This window comes from Scyliorhinus torazame, chromosome 2, assembly GCF_047496885.1.
Source record: "Scyliorhinus torazame isolate Kashiwa2021f chromosome 2, sScyTor2.1, whole genome shotgun sequence".
Lineage (NCBI taxonomy): Eukaryota > Metazoa > Chordata > Chondrichthyes > Carcharhiniformes > Scyliorhinidae > Scyliorhinus > Scyliorhinus torazame.
The window spans coordinates 60,667,562-60,690,311 of NC_092708.1; the positions used below are offsets into that span (position 1 = coordinate 60,667,562).

A 22,750-nucleotide genomic window follows, 5' to 3' on the forward strand; every position below is an offset into this window, starting at 1 on the left:
TTTTCTGGGGGGTGTTTTAGCGATAAAGGGGCCTGTATTATGGTGGGGCGAGATGATTTCACACTCATGGGGGGTTCCGGGGTACTGGAGATTGTCCGCTAAGTATTTGTGTGTCTTGGTCCGTTTGACTGTGATGTCCCGTCCTTGTAAGAGAAGGGTCCACCTAGCAGCGCGGATTTGGCTGACGGTACCGTCTTTAAGTCGTCCGTCTAGTAAACGTTGGGTGGGGGTGTGCTCGGTCAAAATGGTAATGGGGTTCAGTCCGGTAATGTATGAAAAGTACTGGACTGCCCAGAAAACTGCGAGCAGGTGCCTCTCACAGGCTAAGAATCCCTGCTCCACAGCATCTAAAATTCGGGAGGCATAAGCCACGGGTCTTAGCTGGTCATGCCATTCCTGCAGGAGCACGGTTGAAAGGGTGCGGTCTGTGGTCGCTACCTCTATGGCGTAAGGGGAAAGCAGGTCTGGAACTTGTAGTGCGGGGGCGGCTATGAGTGCCTGTTTTAATGATTCCACAGCATCTGTATGCTGCGGAAGCCATTCCCAGGGGGCTCCTTTCTTTAGGAGGTCTGAGAGGGGCGCAGCCTTGCTGGCGAAACCGTCAATGTGGTTTCGGCAGCAGCCAACCAGTCCTAAAAACGACCGGAGGGCTGAAAGGTTTTGGGGAAGGGGCAATTTAGCGATCAAGTCAATTCTTTTGTGCTCGATCTCGCGTTTGCCGTGTGTGATAATAGTACCCAAATATACCACTTTTTCTTCCAATATCTGGGCTTTTTTGGGGTTGACTTTACAGTCAATGGAATGTAGTAATTCCAGGAGTTCGGACAGAAGCTCAATGTGCTCTTCCTTTGTCTGTCTGTAGTAGTAGATCGTCTACATACTGTACCAGACATTCGGGGCGAGAAAATTTCGCTAGTCCATTTGCCAGCTGTCGGTGGAAAATGGAGGGGGAGTTGTGGAAGCCTTGTGGCAGGCATGTCCACGTGTATTGCTGTGCTCGGAAAGTGAAGGCAAATTTGTACTGGCACGCCTTTGCCAATGGAATGGACCAGAATCCATTACTGACGTCCAAATCCGTGAAATATCGGGCATGGAGACCCTGTTTGAGCATGGTCTCGGGACTTGTTGCAACGGTGGGGGCTGCTACGGGGGTGACTTTATTGAGTTCCCGATAACCAATGGTCAAGCGCCATGATCCGTCGGGTTTCCTTACTGGCCAAATCGGGGCATTATTAGTTGAGGCTACCGATCTTAGGACGCCCTGCTCTAATAAACTTTCTATAACCTTTAGGATTTCTCCCTCTGCTTCTAGGGGGAATCCGTACTGCTTTTGGGGTCTAGGGTCCGGTCCTGTTATTTGTACGGAGCCAGTCATCCGTCCACAGTCGTGCTTGTGGGTCGCGAATGCGCCCTGTTTTTTTGCAGGACCGCCCTAACCTGTCGGTCCGTTCTGAGTGTGGTGGGGTTGAACCAAAACTCACCTACTGCGCTAATTTTTTTCATGTAGTCCCCAATGTTGAGCGTTGCGGGGGCTCTGGCGGATTTCGCCATCTTCCAGACACACTGGTTGACTGGATCGAAAGAGAGGTGGTGGGAATTCATGAAGTCGATACCCAAAATGTGCTCTGCTGTTGGGGGCTGGTCGACTAAAACTAGGGGGTGTTTGGTGTTAATGGTTCCGATTTGGATGGGTACAGGGGTTGTGACGTGTCCCTGCTGTGAGTGGCCTGTGAAGCCGCTGAGGGTGATAGTGGCTGTAGTGGGCCACGTGTCCTTACCAAGGGTGGAGGAATTTAAGGTGGTGCGGGACCCTCCTGTGTCCCAGAGAAGCTCGATCGGCTGTCCCCTAATTTTTGCTGCGACTGCGGGTCGTCCTGACCTATCCCAAAGGGTATCGCAGACCCAACTGGGGGAGCCTGTACACCGTCAGTCTGTTCCAGTCAAGTCTGTCTGATCCGACTGGGCGCTAACGCTATGTATGGGCTCTGCCTTTTTCTTAGTGAGAGTGCCTGTCTGTTGGGATCTCTGTGGTTGTTTAGGGGCATTGCATTCTTTGGCAAAATGTCCCAACTGTCCGCAATTGTAGCATTCTTGCGGTTTTGCTGGGGGGCTGCTCTTTCCCTCGTTTCCCCAGGCGGGGTTGTGAAGAGTGGTTCTTACTGCCTGCACGTCTGCGGCGGCTTGTTTTTCCTCGGGGGTTCTAGCGGCGGATTTATTGTGAGGAGACTGTTCCCAAATGCGGGACAATCTTTTGACCACCCACTACTCATTATGAGCCTCCTCCGAGGGGTCATAATTACTACAGACATTCTGTCCTGCTTCCGTGGCATGGGAGATAAGGGTGCAGGTCCATTTGGCCATATTGTCTGCGGACAAATGGGCACTGTCCACGTTTCCGAAAACGGTTTCAAAGTGAATCCACAAGCGTCCTGCGAACGCTGTGGGGTGTTCAGACTTTTTCTGTCTGCACTTATTTAGGCCATCTATGGTGTCGCCCCGGTTATACCCGATCGCATCCAGGATCGCGGTGTGAATTTCTGCAAGGGTGCCTCCTCCTACGTTCTGTGGGTCGGGAAGGGCTGCTGTGACCGATGGGTCTAAGCTGAGGACCATGAGCTTTACCTGCTCTTTCTCATCCAGGCCGTACAAGGTCGCCTGGTGTTTGACGGTGGCAAAGAAATGCTGTGGGTCTGAAGTGGGGAGGAACGGTGTGATTTTCGCACACGCGTCCCGTAATTGGGTCACTGTGAGGGGGGTGGAATATAGGAATTCCGCCTCGTCTGCTGTGGCGGTGCGGTGGGTTGTTACAGGGTTCATGGGAGCCTGAACTACCTGCTGTGTGGGGGGTGGAGGTGCTTTCCTCCTTTGGGGCTTTCCCTGCGCACATGTTCCCTGAACATATCTCTGCGCTGTCTCCTGCAATTCTTCACAATCAGGGCCGTCTTCCTGTTCTAAACTTTCCCCAAAGGTTTCTTGGAATCCTTTTTGGACAGTAAGCAGTGATTGCAGGTCTGCAATTTGCTTTCGGCACTTCACATCGTCTATGTTACTCTGCCTTTGTTCCGTGGTTGCAGCTTGGAGCGCTCTCAAGGCTGCCTTGAGATCACTACATTGCTTCTGTAGCGTCTCTACCTGCTTCTCTGTCTCTTTCTTAACCAGGACTGCATGCTGTGTGTCCTGATAAGCCTTCTCATACTGGGATCGAAAACTGCTTAAAATGCGCCAGACAAGACTGGTGACCCCGTTTGGCGTCAGCCACCTCTTCGTCCTTGGCCTCTAACTACCTTTTCAATTCCAGGTTCTCTTTCTCCATCTCGCACACATCGATTTTACTCATACGATGTATGCCTTCTATTTCTTTCCGGAGTGTCCTGACGACCTCCTCTGTGCCTTGCAATTGTGTCATACAGGACACAATTGCCATCGGCTTGCGCGTTTTTGCTAAGCTCTTCTCATGGATTTCACTCATGTTCTCCCACCAAGTATGCCCTATGCTTCCGGGACCTGAGTCGTCATTATTGCAGAAACCGCTCCACACGGGCCATCCTTTGCCCTGTAGAAATTTCCGAATTTCCACTTCCCAAATGGGACACTGTCCCACTTTAATGCTGCTGATCGGTGCGACCGCAAATTCTCCGGCATTCATGAGGCATTGCATTGCCTGCATGGCCATCTCTCTTATCTGCTTGCTTTGTTCGAATTTGGAACAGGGGGCTAAGGTGGTGTCGTAGATGCGGGTACGGCTTGCGCTAATTTCCGAAAATACCGACTTCCGACAGTTTTGACGCAACAAAATCTATCAGTTTTACCTTATAACCCTGTTAGTTATGCATGCATACACACACTTCCGAATTGTGAATTATTAACCAGAACCGCTTGAACACTTGTGGGTTTTTTTTTTGGTTTTGTTTCCAATTGGATTCTATTCAAATTTCTGGGGTTCTCCCGGAGTGGTTTTCCACTTCTAGATCGGGTCCCGGTGGAGTCGCCAATTATGTTGCTCTTGTTAGCCTTAGTTTTATTAGCTCTGATTATGTCACCTTTGCTCACGAGTCGCCAGGTATCTTTCTGATACCGCCACGTGGTTCATGTTCGAGTTATGATTAATAAGACAGCACACCGCTTAGTAAGACTGAAATCAACGATCATTTATTATGTACAGCAATAAATACTTACACAATAATCCTACTTTCTAGATCACTACCTACCACTACTGGCCAATACTTAACTTTTGGGGCTGGCCCACCAGGTCAGGGAAACAAATGGCTTATCAGATTGGGTCTGTCCTGCGGGATTCAAAAGGCTGATACGGGTCGATGGCTAGGAGTCTCTATCGGGTAGCGATCGCTGGAGTCAAACTTACAGTTTCTGGTCGATGTTCTTGCGAAGGTTGCGAGCAGAAGAAGAAGGGAGAGAGAGCGAGAGATCTGAACTTGGCCCCTCAATTTATAAGGCCCAGGGGCTTCCCGCCTCTCGGGGCGGCCCTTGACCCTGAGTCCCAAGTGATTGGACTTGTTCCCAATCTCTGGGTTCAATACACTCCAATAATGGGGCGATTCCTCGATCGGGGGGTGGTCATTCACCTGTCTTTGTTTCGGCCACTGCTGGCTCCGAGAGGTCTGGCCCGGCATTCAATTGCTAATATGCTGCAATTGTTCCTGGGGATAGCCGATTAAACTGCAGATGTCTGTGTTGATGTGCTGCTAACGGTCGCAGGTATCGATCTGGGCCGACCTCCCCAGAGCTGAATACGCTCTTCTGTCTGCAGCTGTCCGTTTGTGCCCTGTTGGCTGCTTTTCCCATCAGCCTTTTCGGTTAGCCATTTTATATCGGGTTTTGGCCAAATAAATCGGGAATCAGCCATTTTAGGTGGCTACAGAATCCCGCCCATGATCTTTGGCCAGACCCCAGGATGTGGATGGAGATTGGATTCGGGATCAATAATATTTTGTTTAAAATAGATAACATTTGAGACTAAAGACGCTAACCAAGTGAATAAAGCCACAAAGTCCACAGGTTTTGAACAAAAATAAACTTTACTGTACAAGTTCAGAAAGATAAAACAGTTTACAATACCTGCCTTATACTCCAATATTCAAGGTTATTATGTGGTCCGTGAATTAACAGAAGAGCTGTGGTTTCACACATCCCTCTACACAATAGGTGACAGATGTCAAAACAGATTCCATTAGTTTCGCATCCACCCAAACGTTTGTTATATTGTGAGCCAAACAATTTCATTGAAACTTTATCTCTCTCATGAATGTTTCCAACTCCATATCTGAAGATCCCACCTTGGAATTCTCTCCAAACGTTGCTCCCACTCAGACGGTTTCAACAATAACCCATCTCACAGGGTTTCAATCTTGCCTGCCGAGTTTCCTTTCCCCTGGATCTCCAAGCAAACTCAAGCTTCACCTTCCAAGCACAATTTCAAGCAGAACTAACAGCTCCAAATGGATACCTATGCCCCAAAAGGGCAGTAGCACAGTTACGAATCTGGTTCCTTTTTGATTATTCAGGGCGTCTCTCATGCTCTCTGTGCTCAAAGTCTGCTCTCCACAGCTCTTTTTTAAAATTTTTAGCCTATTATTCAGCTCCTTTTTTTAACTTCACTAATGGGACCTATCCCTATCCTGTCTTCATTCCTTACCTGAGACTGCCTTTTTGGACTCCCCCCCCCCCCCCCTCCCACTCTAGTTCCCATTTTTAATTTGGGACCTTCTCCCTGTCCCCCTCTTGCATCCTTCTCCCTGACAGACACACAAAATAATGGCACTCTGTATCAGGTCACCTGACCTGCCTTTTCACATCATTCCTTTCTCTCTTTGTGCAGGTACGCAGTTTTGGTCCTCGACTCAAGAACTCGAAAACCATTGAACTGCACAAGTGTGGCTATTTCCCAGCTGTTGCATGCGCATGAGGTTCAAGGTTTGTTGGGAACCAGTGTTCCCAACCTATTAACTGGGCAGCATGGTAGCACAGTGGTTAGCACAGTTGCTTCGCCGCTTCTAGGTTCCCAGGTTCGATTCCTGGCTTGGGTCACTGTCTGTGTGAAGTTTGCACGTTCTCCCTGTGCCTGCGTGGGTTTCTTCCGGGTGCTCCGGTTTCCTCCCACAGTCCAAAATGGTTGGGTGGAGTTACTGGGTTATGGGGATAGGGTGACGATCTGGGCTTTGGTAGGGTGCTCTTTCCAAGGGCCGGTGCAGACTCAATAGGCCAAATGGCCTCCTTCGGCACTGTAAATTCAATGATTCTATGAAAAAGGATATTCATAGGTTTCTTAATGAGAGCATATTAAGGGGTAGTATTCAAATACTTTACAGTCTTGGATGATGAATGTGCTGCTAGCCTGAAGCTAAGAAGACAATCACCTTCACCTAATAATATTTTGCAATATATACTGTAGCATTGTTGATCCCACCTTTGAAAACTCTTTATAAACACTGATCGAATACTTCTCCTATTATCATTCGTCTACTCGAAGATGTACGACCAAAGTGGAGAATGTGGTCCATGCACTTTTGTAGCACTAGGGCATTTGCAAAATGCATTGTAGGCGTATCCATAACCTATGTTCCATGCACATTCCATCAAAATGTCATCTTCCATCATGAAGTTGAAAAATTCACTTCATAATTTATTAGCTCATATTTCTTCACTCATATGAACAAAAGGGAAGAACAGATCAATAAATCCTTGTAATAGGTTATTTTCAGTTTGCTCGATTGCGACAGTTGCTCTCTTGATATCAAACACTGTATGAATATTTTATGAGCTATTAGTGTACATGAAGACTGAATGCTGTGACTTAAATACTGTGTTTCCACCTCTGGGACGTCGGTTCAATGAGACTGGAGGATCTTTTCTGTTTGCTGACTGTAATGACCAAAGATTAGGCAATCTTAACAAAAAAGGTACACAGCTCAAAACAGCACCAAATTAACAGTCAATTTGCAGTATCAGTCAGACAGCCCACAGTAACACTGATCTGACAAAAGACTGCTGCAGTTGACACTGTTCTTTCTGATTGCAGCTGAGGTCCTTTTCTGTGGAATAGAGCAAACTTTATGTTGTGTCTGACTGTGGCTTAACTCACCTGTGAGTGTTTACTTCTCGTTGAGTAGCCAAGGTAGACTGAAGCTTTCTGGATGAAATGGCCCCAAAATTCATACTAATAAAAAAGGAAACAAAAATCAGCACAAGATACAGGGGTGGGATTCTCCGTTCGCCAATGCCAAAATCAGGTCGTGCGATTGGGCGGAGAATAGCTCCCGACGCCAAACTCGCGGCAGACGCCAGCTTGACGCTGAATCGTGATGCTTCGCCTACTCAAAAACTGCATCAATGCGATGCACGCCGTGCGTACGCTAATCACCGTTTGCATATCATTAGTGGGCCAACCCATGATCCTCTGCCTCCAATTGGGTCATGTTCCTGATGGCGCGGTCCATGTTTGCTCTCAGAAATCGTGAACTTGGCATGGCTGCTGAGCGAGACAGTGTCCAGCACCACCATACTTCGCCGACAGTCGTGTCATGGCCGGAGATCTTCTACCAGGGCCGGGGGGAGTAGTGGGGGGTGGCCAGGAGATGGCTGTGGGGTCAGGGTGGATGGGTATGCAACACCATTAATGCATGCCGCTGACAACCCACTTTAAACCTGGTGCCCGGTGACCCCCCCCCCCCCCCCCCGTACTCTCTGGCCCCAGCCGACCCATCAGCTATATGGGCGCTCCAACACAACCTGTCCCGTCTTTTCGGCCTCGATCAGTGTGTGTGTGTGGGGAGTGTATTGCTTTTTGTGCGACTGCAGCTTGTCAGCCTTGCGAGTGTCCATCATGGACCCGGCGAATCCCGCACCGTTTTTCATGGGATTGGATGGTGTTTCTCGCGACGCCGGTGCTAGCTACTCACCGGTAGCGGGATCGGTGTCGGTGCGGCACCGATTTTCCTGTTGTAGAGGTCCACGGATTTTCCATTTCCACTTAGTCGCAGAAATGGAGAATCCAGCCGCAGACCATTTGTGGGATGATATTGAGTATCCTTAGATGTCCAAATTGCACTTCTATTGTAAGTCGCGCAGACGGACATTATTGATGAGTGCTTTAATGTGCATGCAGTGAACATCCATCAGGAGTATGAAGGTTAGGCAGGTCATCGCGTAAGTTAGTGTGTAACACTGAGTTAATACCAGCCCTGCCATTTTTACACTCAATGCCTCAGCTAGCACCCGGTCTTAAACACACACCCTGTGGAATTTATCTAAAGCACTTGGAAGGATTCTGAATGATTACTACTGGCGTTTTTGACAGTTGTACACATTTTTGGAGATCTCTAGAGTTCCTCAAAGTTGCTAAAGTCAAAAAGGAGTGATGGGGCAGGTGCTGAAGAATTTGATCTTGACTTCAAGGCTTCGGCACTAATCACCTTCTCCCAGACATGCATACAGAGATAAGCAACCCTGTCGGACTACAAACAAAAAATTCTGGGAAAACTCAGCATGTCAGAGAGAGAGAGAAATAGTTTAAAAGGTGTTTCAGATCCAATATGAATCTTCTTCAGAACTTGGATGAAAAATAGTTATATTGTACTCAAAGGATTGGGAATGATTTTCCAGCCGTATTGGGCTCTTACTTAAGCATGACGTGGACATTAGATGCGGGAGAGGCCGAAATCGGGAACCGTGCCGGGTGCCGATTGGTTTGCGATCTAACTGGCCCGCTCTCATTGGCAAATTCAGGCAATAGCAAGAAACCAATACTCACCAATTAAAGCCAATCTCAATACCATTAACGGGAATAACCGTCTATCTAACTCCCGTGATCTAACTGCCTCTCCAGTAAGCAGTCAAGCGGGCATCAATCAGTACAGCTTTTTCAAAACGTGAAGCTGGTGGAGTAGCTGATGTGGGTATCCGAGGAGGTGAGTAGCCATCTTCAAAGTTGACCCATCAGACCAGGGGCACTGCGGTTGATGGCCCAGCCCAAGGGGAGGGATGAGGGGGGGGGGTCGTGGGGATGGAGGGGGTGGGGGGAACTCACCCGAGCCGGGGGGCGGGAGGGGGAGACATCCCGGGGGGGGGGCCTCGATTGGGGGGTGGAACGCTATCGGTGGGGTGTTCGGCATTAGGCGGTGGCTTTTAGGTGACCAAGCACCCGCTGGTCTGCAATGCCACCCCCGGAACATCTGTACCTATAACAGTGGCACCTCTCGTTACTGCTAATCTGTCCCACTGGTCACCCATGGTGCACAGCTGAAGGCCATTGCTAATAGGGAATTGGCAATTGTAGTAATGTGAGCACTTCACAGCCCCTAAGTGGATTACCATGGGTACATGTGCCATGTCGCAGCTGAGAGTTACTGTATCGCATCCCAATCAGACCATGAGACCTGAGGCTTCAGCACCACAGAGGCAGAAGGCAGCATCCAAACACCCACAAGATGGGCCTCAGCACTAGGGACATGCCCGCACCCACATTGTGGATGTGTGCACCAGGGAGGTAACCAGCACCCGGTCTAGGTAAAGTTACCATGACAGGTCTTGGGTACGGGGTCTGGTGCCCGGGGGCTCCTGCTCTGGCTGAGCGGTGCATGTGCAGGGTGTGTTGGATGGCACCCTGAGGGATGGCAGGTGATGTCAGAGGTGGTCTGCTGTGCCCTCCACTACCTGACACAGGAGTGGGGGTGATGTATTGGAAGTGGAGGAGGAGGAGCATGCGGCAACCTTTGAGCACATTGTACTTTCTTGGTCATAGTATCGACATGGGTGAACCAGGACAGATTATTGGTGGTGTGCACACCTATGAATTTGAAACTGCCAACCATCTCCACCGTGGCACCTGGACAGGTTTACCCAGAGCTGATGCAGTCAATATGGTGTGGCCAGAGGTTCAGAGGGGGATGTCAGCGACAGCCCAGCAGGTCCACAGTCGATTGGAGGAATCCCAAAGGCTGAGGGCACAGGAGATAGCGTAGGCAATGTATGGCACTGAGGCCAACACCTTGAGGGTGGCGCCACAGTGGAGAGCCTGGAGCACGACATCATCACCATAAGTGGTGGTGTCCAAGGCTTTGCCCAGTCAGTGATGGCCATGGCTGTGCCTCAGAAACATGTCCCAGTTGCTGGGGGACATGTCCCTGACGCAGGTGGGCCTTTCCAATGTGCTGCGGAGCATGTCCCAGATGCAAGTGGACTGTGGCAAGGAACTACAGAGCATGGCCCACTCACAGAGGAGCATTGCTGAGGGCAACGACACAATGGCGCAGTCATCAAGAGCCGCCAGGGCAAGCAGAGCCAGATGATGCAAAGTTTCCGGAGCTCAGTCCAGCTGCCCCTCTCTCCAGAGGTGGCCTCATGGGGTGCTGACGCCAGCCACCAGAAGCCCCGAGCACATCCCACCCACCCCCACATAAATGCCCGTCTCGGAGTCAGCGTTCGGAACAAGGTGGCACAGGAGGGCATGTTCCATCGGAGGATGGCCCAGGCCCCTCTGGCCCCAGGGCTCCCAATATTGTACAACAATAAAACACATTGCAACCGAGAAATGTGAAGCCTCCAGCATGTTATTCTGCACTGCAGGCCGACCTGTCAGCCCCCTGCCCCAGCCACCAAGCCCGGTATTCCTGAATCTCTCCCCCACACCTGGTCCAGAGGCTCAGCTAACCATTGTGCTGCCATGCCACCCCAAAGTACAGAGTACAGAAGGGAGACAGGGAACTCAGTGCGTGGTGTACCAACAACAATCTTTCCCTCAATGTCAGCAAAACTAAGGAGCTGGTCATTGACTTCAGGAAGCGAAATATCGTATGCATCTGTGTCTGCATCAATGGTGCCGAGGTGAAGATGGTTGACAGCTTCAAATCCTTACATGTGCACACCACCAATAACCTTTCCTGGTTCACCTATGTCGATACTATGACCAAGAAAGCATAAGATCGCCTGTACTTCCTCAGGAAACTAAGGAAATTTGACATGTCCACATTGACTGTGACAAATCTTTACAGATGCTCCAGAGAAAGCATCCTATCTAGATGCCTCATAGACCGTTAAGGCTACTGCTCGGCCCAAGACCGTAAGAAATTACAGAGTCTTAAACACAGCCCAGTCCATCACGTGAAACTGCCTCCCATCCATGAACTTGGTCTACACCTCCTGCTGCCTTGGGAAAGCAGGCAGCATAATCAAAGACCCCTCCTACCCGGCTTATTCACTCTGCCAACCTCGTCCATCGGGCAGGAGATATAAAAGTCTGAGTTCATGCACTAACAGGTTGAAAAACAGCTTCTTCCCCACTGTTACCAGACTCCTGAATGACCCTCTTATGGACTGAACTGATCTCTTCACACATCTCTACTGAGCAGTACTACACTCTGTATGCTTCACCTGATGGCTGTGTCTATGTATTTACATTGTGTATTTATGTATGGCCTATGTTTTATCATGTATGGAACAATCTGTCTGGACTGTATGCAGAACGGTAGCACAAGTGGATAGCACTGTGGTTTCACAGCGCCAGGGTCCCAGGTTCGATTCCCCGCTGGGTCACTGTCTGTGCAGAGTCTGCATGTTCTCCCCGTGTCTGTGTGGGTTTCCTCCGCGTGCTCTGGTTTCCTCCCATAGTCCAAAGACATACAGGTTAGGTGGATTGGCCATGATAAATTGCCCTTAGTGACCAAAAATGTTAGGAGGGGTTATTGGGTTATGGGGATAGGGTGGAAGTGAGAGCTTAAGTGGGTCGTTGCAGACTCGATGGGCCGAATGGCCTCCTTCTGCATTTATGTTCTATGTTCGAATACGTTTCACTGTACCTCGGTACACATGACAATAAATCAAATCCAAAGTAAGGATAAATGCAAATTACTGCGGATGCTGGAATCTGAAACCAAAGAGAAAATGCTGGAAAATCTCATCAGGCCTGGCAGCATCTGTTGGGAGAGAAAAGAGCTGCGTTGCGAGCTTTGACAACGGGTTATCTGGACTCGAAACTTTAGCTCTTTTCCCTCCATACAGATGCTGCCAGACCTGCTGAGATTTTCCAGCATTCTCTCCCAAATTAAGGATGACATCACTGAAATCTGCCATCTGCTGCAGCCACAACTGCAAATTCAAATCACAGTGAGGACATTGTTACCAGTGGCCATGATGATGACAGTGGCCAAGTATCTTTTGTCATGTGAGAGTACCTTTAAGAAATGGGTGTTTATAAATGGGTGTGTACATAAATATCTGTAGTGAGGGTACCTTTAAGAAATGGGTGTTTACTACTGCAGTGATGTCAGAGAGTGGGTGGAGCTGAGCTGTCTGTCAGCTTTTTACTTTCATTTTAGGCTGTTTGCTGCAGGATGTGTTTTAGTTTTGTTTTCAGTGTTGGAGCTGGAGCCAGACAGAACAGGTGTTCTGTTGATCTTTCTGCCATCAAAAGACTATCGCTTGATCATTTGGTGAATTCAGAATGATAAATGATTCTCTTATAAATAATACCCATTCCAACATTTGAGGAACCTTTTACAAGGGTCCTAATCGATTGTGTAGGACCGCTTCTTAAAACCAAAAGTGGGAATCAATATCTTTTGACTATAATGGATGTGTCTACTAGGTTTCGAGAGGCCATTCCAGTACGTAATATTACAGCTAAAAAGATTGTGGAAGAGTTACTTAAATTCTTTATGAGATATGGACTACCCACAGAAATACAATCGGATCAAGGATCAAGTTTTACCTCAAGGTTATTCAAAGATGTTATGGATAGCTTAGGAATAAAACAATTTAAATCAACTGCGTACCATCCAGAATTACAGGGAGCGTTAGAAAGGTGGCATCAGACATTAAGAACAATGTTGAGGGCTTATTGTCACGATTATCCAGAGGATTGGGATAAAGGAATTCCCTTCGTACTGGTACAATTAAGGATGCTCCTAATGAGTCAACCAAATTCAGTCCTTTTGAAGTAATTTTTGGTCATGAGGTAAGAGGACCACTTAAATTGATTAAGGAAAAATTGGTGAGTGATAAATCAGAAATTACATTTTTGGATTACGTGTCAAATTTTAGGGAATGATTAAATAGAGCAGGTGAATTGGCTAGACAACATTTTAAAATTGCACAAAATGTGATGAATCTGGTAGTGGCGAATGTGATATAAAATAGTTACTTTAGAGATACTAGTTAATGTAATGTAGAAATAAGCCACTTTGATTCTGGCAGTTAGGGACAAAGGGGTTTGAGACCGCATGGAAAAAGCAGGAAGAGGTGTGTCTATGAGAGTGATGCTGCATTGATAGGGGCCAGAGAAAGGGATTGGAAGTGAACCAATCAGAATAGATCAAACAGGTCAGGAGGGACATAGGCTGACCTATGTCCGTCGAGTATGTGAAACCTGATACCATTTGAATTGATTTTACAGAGATCCCTTTGTCTCTTTGTTCAGTCGTTTTTCTGGAGCTTAAGAGGCTGGATGTCTCTTATGTTTCTGTAAGATGACTTAAGCTTGCAAGCTAAATAAATAACTTCTTTTTACGTGCGAATCCATCTCAACTTTTATTGAGGCCAGACTGACAGAGAAAGAAATTTGGGAATCAACAGTAGCGGACAAGAAATCCAAAGTTCGTAGTTTTGCCAGTGGAGATAAAGTTTTAGTATTGGTACCAGTGGTAGGTGAGCCTTTAAAAACTAGGTTTTGTGGACCTTATCAGATTGAAAGGAAATTAAGTGAGGTAAATTATGTGGTATGTGAGTTATTAGGCTGTTTGCTGCAGGGTGTGTTTTAGTTTCATTTTCAGTGTTGGAGCTGAAGCCAGACAGAGCCAGGTGTACTGTAGATCTCTTTGCCATCAAAAGACTATCTCTTGATCATTTGGTGAATTCAGAATGATAAATGTTCTCAGTAGCGAAGTTAAGCCTGATGACTTTCTGTTTTGAAGGTTTTTTAAGTCTTATGGATGTTAAAAGGAAAGCTTAAAGAATTACTTAGTGATGTAGTTTTTGAGGGTTGTATTTGAATTGATGGTTGCTAAGATGTTCACTGTATGTTTTAAAAAGGTTAACTTGAGTTCATAGAATAAACATTGTTTTAATTTAAAAGTACTGTAAAGCTCGGTTTGCAGCATACCTGTAGAGTGGACCGTGTGCTCCCCATAACCACAATCTATTAATAGTCATGGGTCAGGTGAACTCCATGATACACTTTGGGGTTCTCTAAACCCTGGCCCATAACACTTTATATGTCAAGCTTCGTCCAGGCTGGAGCTGGAGACACTTGAAGCATCCATTGCTATTCATTGTTGTGTAAGGGAGGTCAGAGGCTCTCATTTAAAAAAGGCTGAATAAATTTCCTTCTCTCCTTCCAAAGAGCATCAGACAGAGTTGCGCTATGTTGCTTTGAGAGAATTGCAGACCTGCCCGAGTGCATGGTGCCATTAAATGCAGACAAATTGCTTTGTTGGTATGCTAACTCTGGATGTACTGCAACTGGAAGGAATTGTACTCCTCCAGCACCTCGTTGGAGTGTGTCCATAGATAGAAAATGACCCAAGCCAATAATATCCTTGCAACAGTGACAATGAATTCATATTATCACAGCCTGCCATACCCTCTGCATATGAGCTACCATAGAAATTCTACCGATGGATAAAGAATGACAAGAGCTATCCTTCGATGACTGGGGTACTGGCAACTAAACTGAATGGCTCAGGATGTGCCTACCTTACGCTGCCATAACCTGTGCACAGGTGGGCAACATGTTTGCAACAGAAGTCATGCTGCCTCTTAAAATGAGATGGTGTAAACCAATGGTGTTCAAAGAATGCTTCCACTGAATGACTGCTCGGGTAGGATCATAGAATTTACAGTGTAGAAGGAGGCCATTCGGCCCATCGAGTCTGCACCGGCCCTTACAAAGAGCACCCTACTCAAGCCCACAAATCTACCCTATCCCCGTAAGCCCCACTTAAGCTTTTAGGACACTAAGGGCAATTTAGCATGGCCAATCTACCTAACCCACACATCTTTGGACTGTGGGAAGAAACCGGAACTCCTGGAGAAAACCCACGCAGACACAGGGAGAATATGCAGACTCCACACAGACAGTGACCCAATCTGGGAATCGAACCTGGGATCCTGGAGCTGTGAAGGAACTGTACTAATCGCTGTGCTACCATGATGCAGTACTTGTTAGAGTGGGTGGCCAACGAGGGGGATGGGGGTCAAGATTCAAATTGGCTTGCTGTATGTTGTATAACATTGATGCCATCATGCAGACATAAGCCTTTTCATTACCTCTATGTTGAGCAGGAGCAGAAGTAGGAACTTTGGAGAAGGCAACCTAGACAGTGCCTTGCTGGCTATGAACAACTCACCAAAGTACAGTTCCATCAACTGCAACCCAATTCTGAATTTACTAACAATCCCACCCAAACCTTGTCTTCTGTCTCTCACTGACCATTGACCACATTGCAAAAATATAAGTCAATACAAAGTACATTCCAAACCAAATTTACAAATCAAACCATGCCATAATTCTAGAGGTAAAGTGATGTCACGCGAATAGTTTTAGTTTACAACAAAATGTGATCCTTGCACCACATAAAAGACTGATCCAGAAAGTGAGATCTCAAGCGATTAGGGATAGAGTACTAGATTGGAGTGAGGATTGGCTGACTGACTGAAAGCAGAGGGTTGGGATTAAATGGGTCCTTCTCTGGCTGGCGAACTGTAACTAGCTGGTGCCGCAGGGGTCAGTCCTCGGACCTCAACTGTTTACAATTTATACAAATGATCTGCAAGCAGGGACACAGTGTAATATAGCAACATTTTCAGATGATAATAAAATAGGTGGGAAAGCAGACAGTGAAGAGGAAATAAAGATTTTACAGACAGATATAGATAGGCTAGATGATTGGGCCAAAATTTGGCAGATGGAGTTTAAGGTAGATAAGTGTGAGGCTATCGATTATGGCCGAAAAAACAAAAAGATAAATTATTATCTAAACGTAAAGCAGATTCATGATGTGTCTGGGCAAAGGAATCTGGGTGTCTTTGTTCATGAATTCAAGAAAGTCACTATGTAGGTACCAAATGCAATTATAAAGGCAAATGGAACGTTAGCGTTTATTGCAACAGCACTGGAGTATAAAAGTAGAGAAATGTTGTTGCAATTGTATAGTGTGTTGATGAGACGACATTGTGACAATATGTATATTGTATGGTAAATTAAGGGTTCACAATTTAATGTGAATGCTTCCAACCACCAGATGGAGATCAAGAGCATCTATGTGGAACATATGATACCCTTGATTCTGGGAGTAGGCAATTAGGCGGGATAGAGAGTAGTTGTGTTTTCAGAAGCTCTGTAGATAGAATAATAGTCTTGGTGTATTTTGCAATATTTGCATCTTAGTAAGTTGGTTTGAATCGAGTTAGTTGTAGTGTTAATAAAATAAGCTTTCTTTAAACCATAGCTTGATGTTCTTTGTGAGACACTACACTTCGAAGCCAACCTCATCCACAAAGCAAAGAACATCACACATCTGAAGTACTGTATCCAGTTTTGGTCTCCTTAATTGAGGAAGGAAGTGATGGCATTGGAGGCAGTTCAGAGGAGGTTCACTCGACTGATTCTTTATTTATTTTTAGTAATCTTTATTGTCACAAGTAGGCATACATTAACACTGCAATGAAGCTACTGTGAAAAGCCCCTAGTCGCCACATTCCTGCGCCTGTTCGGATACACAGAGGGAGAATTCAGAATGTCCAAATTACCTAACAGTACGTCTTTCTGAACTTGTGGGAAGAAACCGGAGCACCCGGAGGAAACCCACGCAACACAGTGAGAACGTTCAGATTCCACACAGACAGTGACCCAAGCTGGGAATCGAACATGGGACCCTGGAGCTGTGAAGCAACACACTGTGCTACTGTGCTAGGGATGAAAGGGTTGATAAATGAGGAGAGATTAAACAGTTTGGGTTTATACTCACTGGAATTCAGAATGATGAGGGGGGTATGATCGAGGTGAATAACATACTAAGTGGGATTTATAAAGGAAACGTAGACCAAATGCTCCCCCTTATGTGGAAATCTAGAATGAGAGGTCACCGCTATAGATTGAGAGGTGGTAGATTTAGAACTGAGATGAGGAGGAACTACTTCTCGCAGAGGCTGGTGAATTTGTGGAACTCGCTGCCCCATAGTGCGATGGAATCTGAGTCATTAAATGGTTTCAAGAAAGAGATAAAAAATGGGTTAAAGGGATATGAGCAACAGGTGGGGAGGTGGATTTGAGACCAGGACAAGATCAGCCATGATCTGATTGAATGGCGGAGCAGGCTTGAAGGGCTGAATTGTTTACTTCTGCTCCTAATGCCTAAGTTCCCTTAGAGCTAAGTTCCCTTAGAGCCAACTTTCTGCGTACCTTTGCCTATACTAGTGCTCCTACATGTGGCTAGTGGAAGGCAATTGCCTTTTAATGGAGGAAACAGCACATGGGTGGTATGGTGGCACAGTGGTTACCACTGCTGCCTCCCAGTTCCAAGGACCTGGGTTCAATTCCAGTCTTGGGTGACTGCCTGTGTGGAGTTTGCACTTTCTCTCTGTGTTTGGGTAAGTTTCCTCCAGGTGCTCCGGTTTCCTCCCACAATCCAAAGATGTGCAGGTTAGGTGGATTGGTCATGCTAAATTACCCATAGTGTCCAAGGATGTGGAGGTAACATGGGATTACGGGGATAGTGGCAGGAGAGATGCAATGTTAATGCATGACTCATCGATGCTCCTGGACTTTGATTGTAGACCTTCTGGTTTGGCTGGCATTGAAGCATGCAGCAAGTATTTAATTGTGCATCCCCATTAGCCTTCTTTTGTAGCCAGTCCCATGACTGCCTTCTTCTGTAGCCAGTCTCATAGGGTTCCTAAATGACCCTCTTATGGTCTGACCTCATTAACACTACACCCTGTATGCTTCAGCCGAAGCCGGTGCTTATGTAGTTACATTGAATACCTTGTGTTGCCCAATTATGTATTTTCTTTTATTCCCTTTTCTTCCCATGTACTTAATGATCTGTTGAGCTGCTCGCAGAAAAATACTTTTCACTGTAATTTTGAATTGAGCTATCCTCTGAATTGATATCCTCAGTAATTGAGACAGTGTTAAATTGAGTTGAATTTTTTATCATCGGTGTCTCGTTGCTCTTTCATTTGCTGCTCTTCCATTTCAGCCTGGTCAGTAGTCAATTGGGTATCTGAATGGAAAAAGCCACAAGGTGGGATTGTCAGAACTGAAATCAAAGAAAGCAAGCATGCTTACACTATCTGCAACTTCCAAATCAAAAGAGATTGCAGGGCATGAAAGGAGGATTAGGCATGAGGCCAACCTCCCTGGTTTCAGCTCTGCTGCTGGCTATGCCCTCAGCAATGGCATCTCCAGTGATGGTGAGCATCATCTCACTCAAAGGCAGAACGACCTGCTGGCCTGCCTGTTCCCCACCCCTTAGTTCCTGGCATCTCTGATTGTATGTCATCATGTCCTACAAGGAGAGGGAAGTGTGTCATTAAGTGCGGTTCAATGTGTTTGAGTGATGTGACTGTCATGGTTAAATAACTGGGAGCTATGTGCGCTGTGAGGTGTTCGATTTACAGCTGTGCTAAATGCATAAGAATGAGATGCAGCTATGAATATTCGGTGCCTTGACCAATTGATATTGTTAGTAGTTGAATGATGAAGTAGTGTGTGAGGCTAGTTGTGCAGTTGATGGGATATGATATTTGAAGATGAATTCACTGGCTTTGACCACTCATTTGAGATCATTAAAATTATTTGTGGCAATGGATTCAGGTCCTCAGGGTTAATGATCGATTATGAGGAGAATCTTGCAGGACACTTGATATCATGTATTGCCATTATTCAGTCTTTTTCCACATTGATAAAGTACAAGAACTTCTCATACCTGTTCCAGCAACTATACACCTCTCCTTTGACAGGTGTAGGCTGGCTTTAATTCGTCCAGGTTAATTTTAGCATCTCACCATTCTGGACTTAACCAGCCATTTAGCACTGACTGCACACCACAATCATGTGAATGATCGAGCAGCATAAAGTTAGCAAGCTCCCTGCCTCACATTGAACAAGCGTTGGTCGGGTTATCATGCAACATGAGCCCGTGCCCATTTTTGGAGCCTGTTCAATTTAGCATAAGACCTATTTTTGCAATACAGTTAAATCATTTACCAATCAAATTTGACATCCAATTGAAATGCTGTGGCTGAAAATACTGCAGCAGCTATTTTATTCATGTTTTTGTTGCTGTGCCTGTCTGGTTTTGTAATCCGCATGCTGTTCCACTCACTTACTGAGTGGAAACACTTGTCTGTGAACCAAGCCATTTCAAATGAAATATTTGTGCACTTATTTTTGGTCTGATACAGCTCCCGTACTATTGTGTAACCTTTCTGCCTCCTTTGGTCATTTATTTTCCTGCGTAGTTGGTCCTCTGTGACTGGTTGTCAATCGTATGATTCACATTGTTTGTGCAAGCTACGCTTCAGTCAAAATTTTGTTATAACTTGAGCAGCTGAGAAATGCAAATAATATTCCAAAATCGAGATAACTTACAATGCCTCATCGCCCTAGATGTTTTGAAAATAAAGCTGTGTTAAATAACCAACAGCTGCTTCATGCTAATGTACAGAGTGCATGTTATCTTAATCGAGCCTGCCAGTCATGCAACGGAGATTTAATCGTATTGCAAAAATAGGTTGTGTGCACAATATTAAATGCCTTTCAGCTGTATGCATGTAGTATGAGACACACATTTGAGAAGGTGTATGGCTGACCTTTAAGTTTGGAGGTTAGTTGATATACCACAGTATTGATTTTATCATTTTGTTTGACGTGGAAGACGGAGATATCTACGCATGTGCCGTTCCAGAAACAAAGGTTGCTCTACCAAACTGCATGTCTCTTTTCCAAGCAAGACCAATCCATCAAATGAAAGTCTGTAAATTATTCCAAGTTGTTGCTGTACAGTTACCTTGGGAGTGCTAATTATCTGAGGTTAACCCAAGCAGAGGTTACAGCACGTGTGCTTCCCCCTTGATACCTTCAAAGTAATGCTCTAAGTGGCAGTGATTGGATGAATGATTGAACTTCGTCATTAAGCAACGGCCTAAAATTTCTTGTGGGTGTGAAGCTGATAAAAGGGCTCGCTATTTGTATGTGATGAGTGTGTCTGTCCTTAGTCGTAAATAGGCCCAAGAAATCTACCTGTAATGTTATTGCTGACAACATTAATGAATTGAAATGTCATTAACCGAAGAAGATCCTGCATGCATATAGTACCTTTCACACTCTTAGGATTACGTGATAACAGTTAAGCAATCCGTTTTGGTGATACTGGTCGAGGGCCAGGTATTGGCCTGGATTATGGGGAAAAGACCCTGCTGCTTTGTGAAATAGCATCATGGATCATTTACAGTTCCCTGTAATCTGGAAGATTATCATAGAATCATAGAATTTACAATGCAGGAAGAGGCTATTCAGCCCATCGAGTCTGCACCGGCCCTTGGAAAAAGTAGCCTACACCTCCACCCTATCCCTGTAACCTAGTAATACCACCTAACCTGTTGGACACTAAGGGGCAATTTAGGATGGCTAATTCACCTAACCTGCACATCTTTGTCTGTTGGAAGAAACCGGAGCACCGGAGGAAACCCACGCAGACACGGAACGAAAGAACAAACTCCATACTGGCACCCAAGGCCGGAATTGAATTCAGGTCCCTGGAGCTGAGAGACAGCATTGCTAACCACTGTACCACCATGCCGCCCCATCATTAAGCATCTTTTCAGCAGCTTATTTTACCTAGATACAACCAATAGTACGATAAGAAATAGGGGTGGAGAATGGAAAGCAAATTCCTGGCCTTGGCATCATAGAAGCTGGGAAATGTTTAACTCCTGGGCCGCTTCCACATGCCATGCTCAACTTCCCACCCAAAACTGGCAAGAAGTGGTAACTTATGGAAGTGGTATGTAGGGAGCCAGAAGATGGTAGGCCTGGACCTTAAGAGACATTTTCCTAAACTCAGGAAATGCCAGGCCATAGCGTTATGAGTACGATAAGAAATAGGGGTGGAGAATGGAAAGCAAGATAATATAGCCTTGTTCTCAAATATTTGAATACTTTAATAATAGGAGATACATCGGTTGCCCTATAGAATCAGGGTTGCTGATCATTTCCCTCTCTCTCTCTCTTGAAATATGCTCCTTAGCCCAGGCATTGTCAAACTTGGGGGCACGACCCGCGCGTGGGTCGCGGGCGGGTGTGGGGAGGATCACGGAGCCGGTCCGCCGCGGCGCTCCCGATTGGGCAAATCTGCACACAGCAGCCGCAGCAGCCGGCTGTTAAGAACGCCGGCTGCAAGTGGCCTTCAAAATGGCCGCGAACATGTAAAAAAAATGCAGCCGCACTGCGCATGCGCAGAACTATGTACATGCATGCCTATGATCAGGCACACATGCGCAGTGCGGCCGCTTTTTTTTTTAAACGGTCGCAGCTTTTTGTTTTACAAGTTCGGGGGGGTGGGGTTTATTCATTTTATTCATTTATTTTATTCATTTAATTTGTTTTTTTACAAGTTTGGGGGGGTTTGTTTGATAAGATTTTACAGGAAAAATTGCAGAACTTTGGATAGTCGGAGACTCCACACTTTCCGACACCGGAAGGCTTCACCTTCATCCAACAGGTTCCATTGGAGGAGCGTGTATGAGGGCCAAAGGGACCCAAAACTATTTCCTCCATTTTTCAGCAACAAACAAGGCAAGAGAAAATGGTGGGTCACACAGGTCGACCAGCATGGGTCACGAAGGCCAGCTGGCGTGGCTGTGAAGATCGGTCGGGTTGGGTCCCGAAGGTTGGCTGGTTGGTAAAAATGGGTCCCTGGAAAAAAAGTTTGAAGAACACCGTTAGTCCATTGGATATATTTAAACCCTTGATTCATTTGGGGAAATGTGAGTCATTGTCATTTACATTTCATTCCTTTGAGATACAAAATGAGTGTTCGGACGACTGGAGAGTTACAGAAATCTAGAGCAAGTGGAGATATCCCAAAACTCTCCAAATGGCCACATTTAGTTAGCCCTCTTGAACAAATTCAAAGGATCACGATAATTAAAGTCCCTTGTAGGATTTTATTTTTCACCCAAAAATATGGGCCAGGATTCTTCCTTTTGGAGACTAAGTCCCCAAGCCCGCTGAAAAATGGGCGAGAATCACTCCGGACTTTTTCCTAGAAAGTCCGGGGTGATTCTCCATTTTCCACGGGTCTAGCTGGGCCCCGGCGTGCGTCCCACAGCTCTGGCTGCCAGCGGGGCTCTGCTGTCCAGACCGTGCGGCCGCGCATGAGTACAGCGGCCGCAAACGGGTCCCCACATGCGCGTGGCGGCCCACCTCGGTGTGGGCGCCACCGACATGGCGGAGCCACACAGTGGGCATGGCGGAGTAAGGTAGGTTCCCCCCAGATCGCGATGGCCTGCTGATCGATGGCCCCCGATCGCGGGCCTGGCCATCGCTGAGGCCCTCCCCCGGAGTCAGATTCGCCCCGCCCCCACACCAGGACTGCCACTGTAGCCGCGTGTCCGAGCTCCCGGTGGGTGATACTAGATGCAAACCACTCCGACAGGAGTTCGGCCAGTCACCCGTGGAGAATCGCTGCGGGTGCCTATTTCAGCGGCCCCTAACCAGTGCCGCAGCGACCGCATG

At 46.6% G+C, this 22,750-nt stretch overlaps 2 protein-coding genes across 9 annotated transcripts in view; one reads left to right on the forward strand and one right to left on the reverse strand.

Annotated features, from left to right (window-relative positions):
* The window catches only part of LOC140406643 (low-density lipoprotein receptor-related protein 1B-like), a 1,956,985-nt gene that overhangs the window by 1,258,197 nt on the left and 676,038 nt on the right, over positions 1-22,750 (forward strand). The window lies entirely within an intron of this gene.
* The window catches only part of LOC140388086 (uncharacterized), a 63,673-nt gene that overhangs the window by 21,082 nt on the left and 19,841 nt on the right, over positions 1-22,750 (reverse strand). For 3 of the 8 annotated variants that reach the window (XR_011934092.1, XM_072471724.1, XM_072471739.1), the window contains exon 2: positions 21,722-21,928. The exons of 3 other annotated variants lie outside the window; for them this stretch is intronic. The gene's annotated coding sequence lies outside the window, so the exon portion shown is untranslated. Of the gene's footprint in view, positions 1-7,099; positions 7,175-21,721; positions 21,929-22,750 lie in introns of all 8 variants that reach the window. 2 more of the 8 variants (XR_011934093.1, XM_072471750.1) reach the window with 1 other exon arrangement.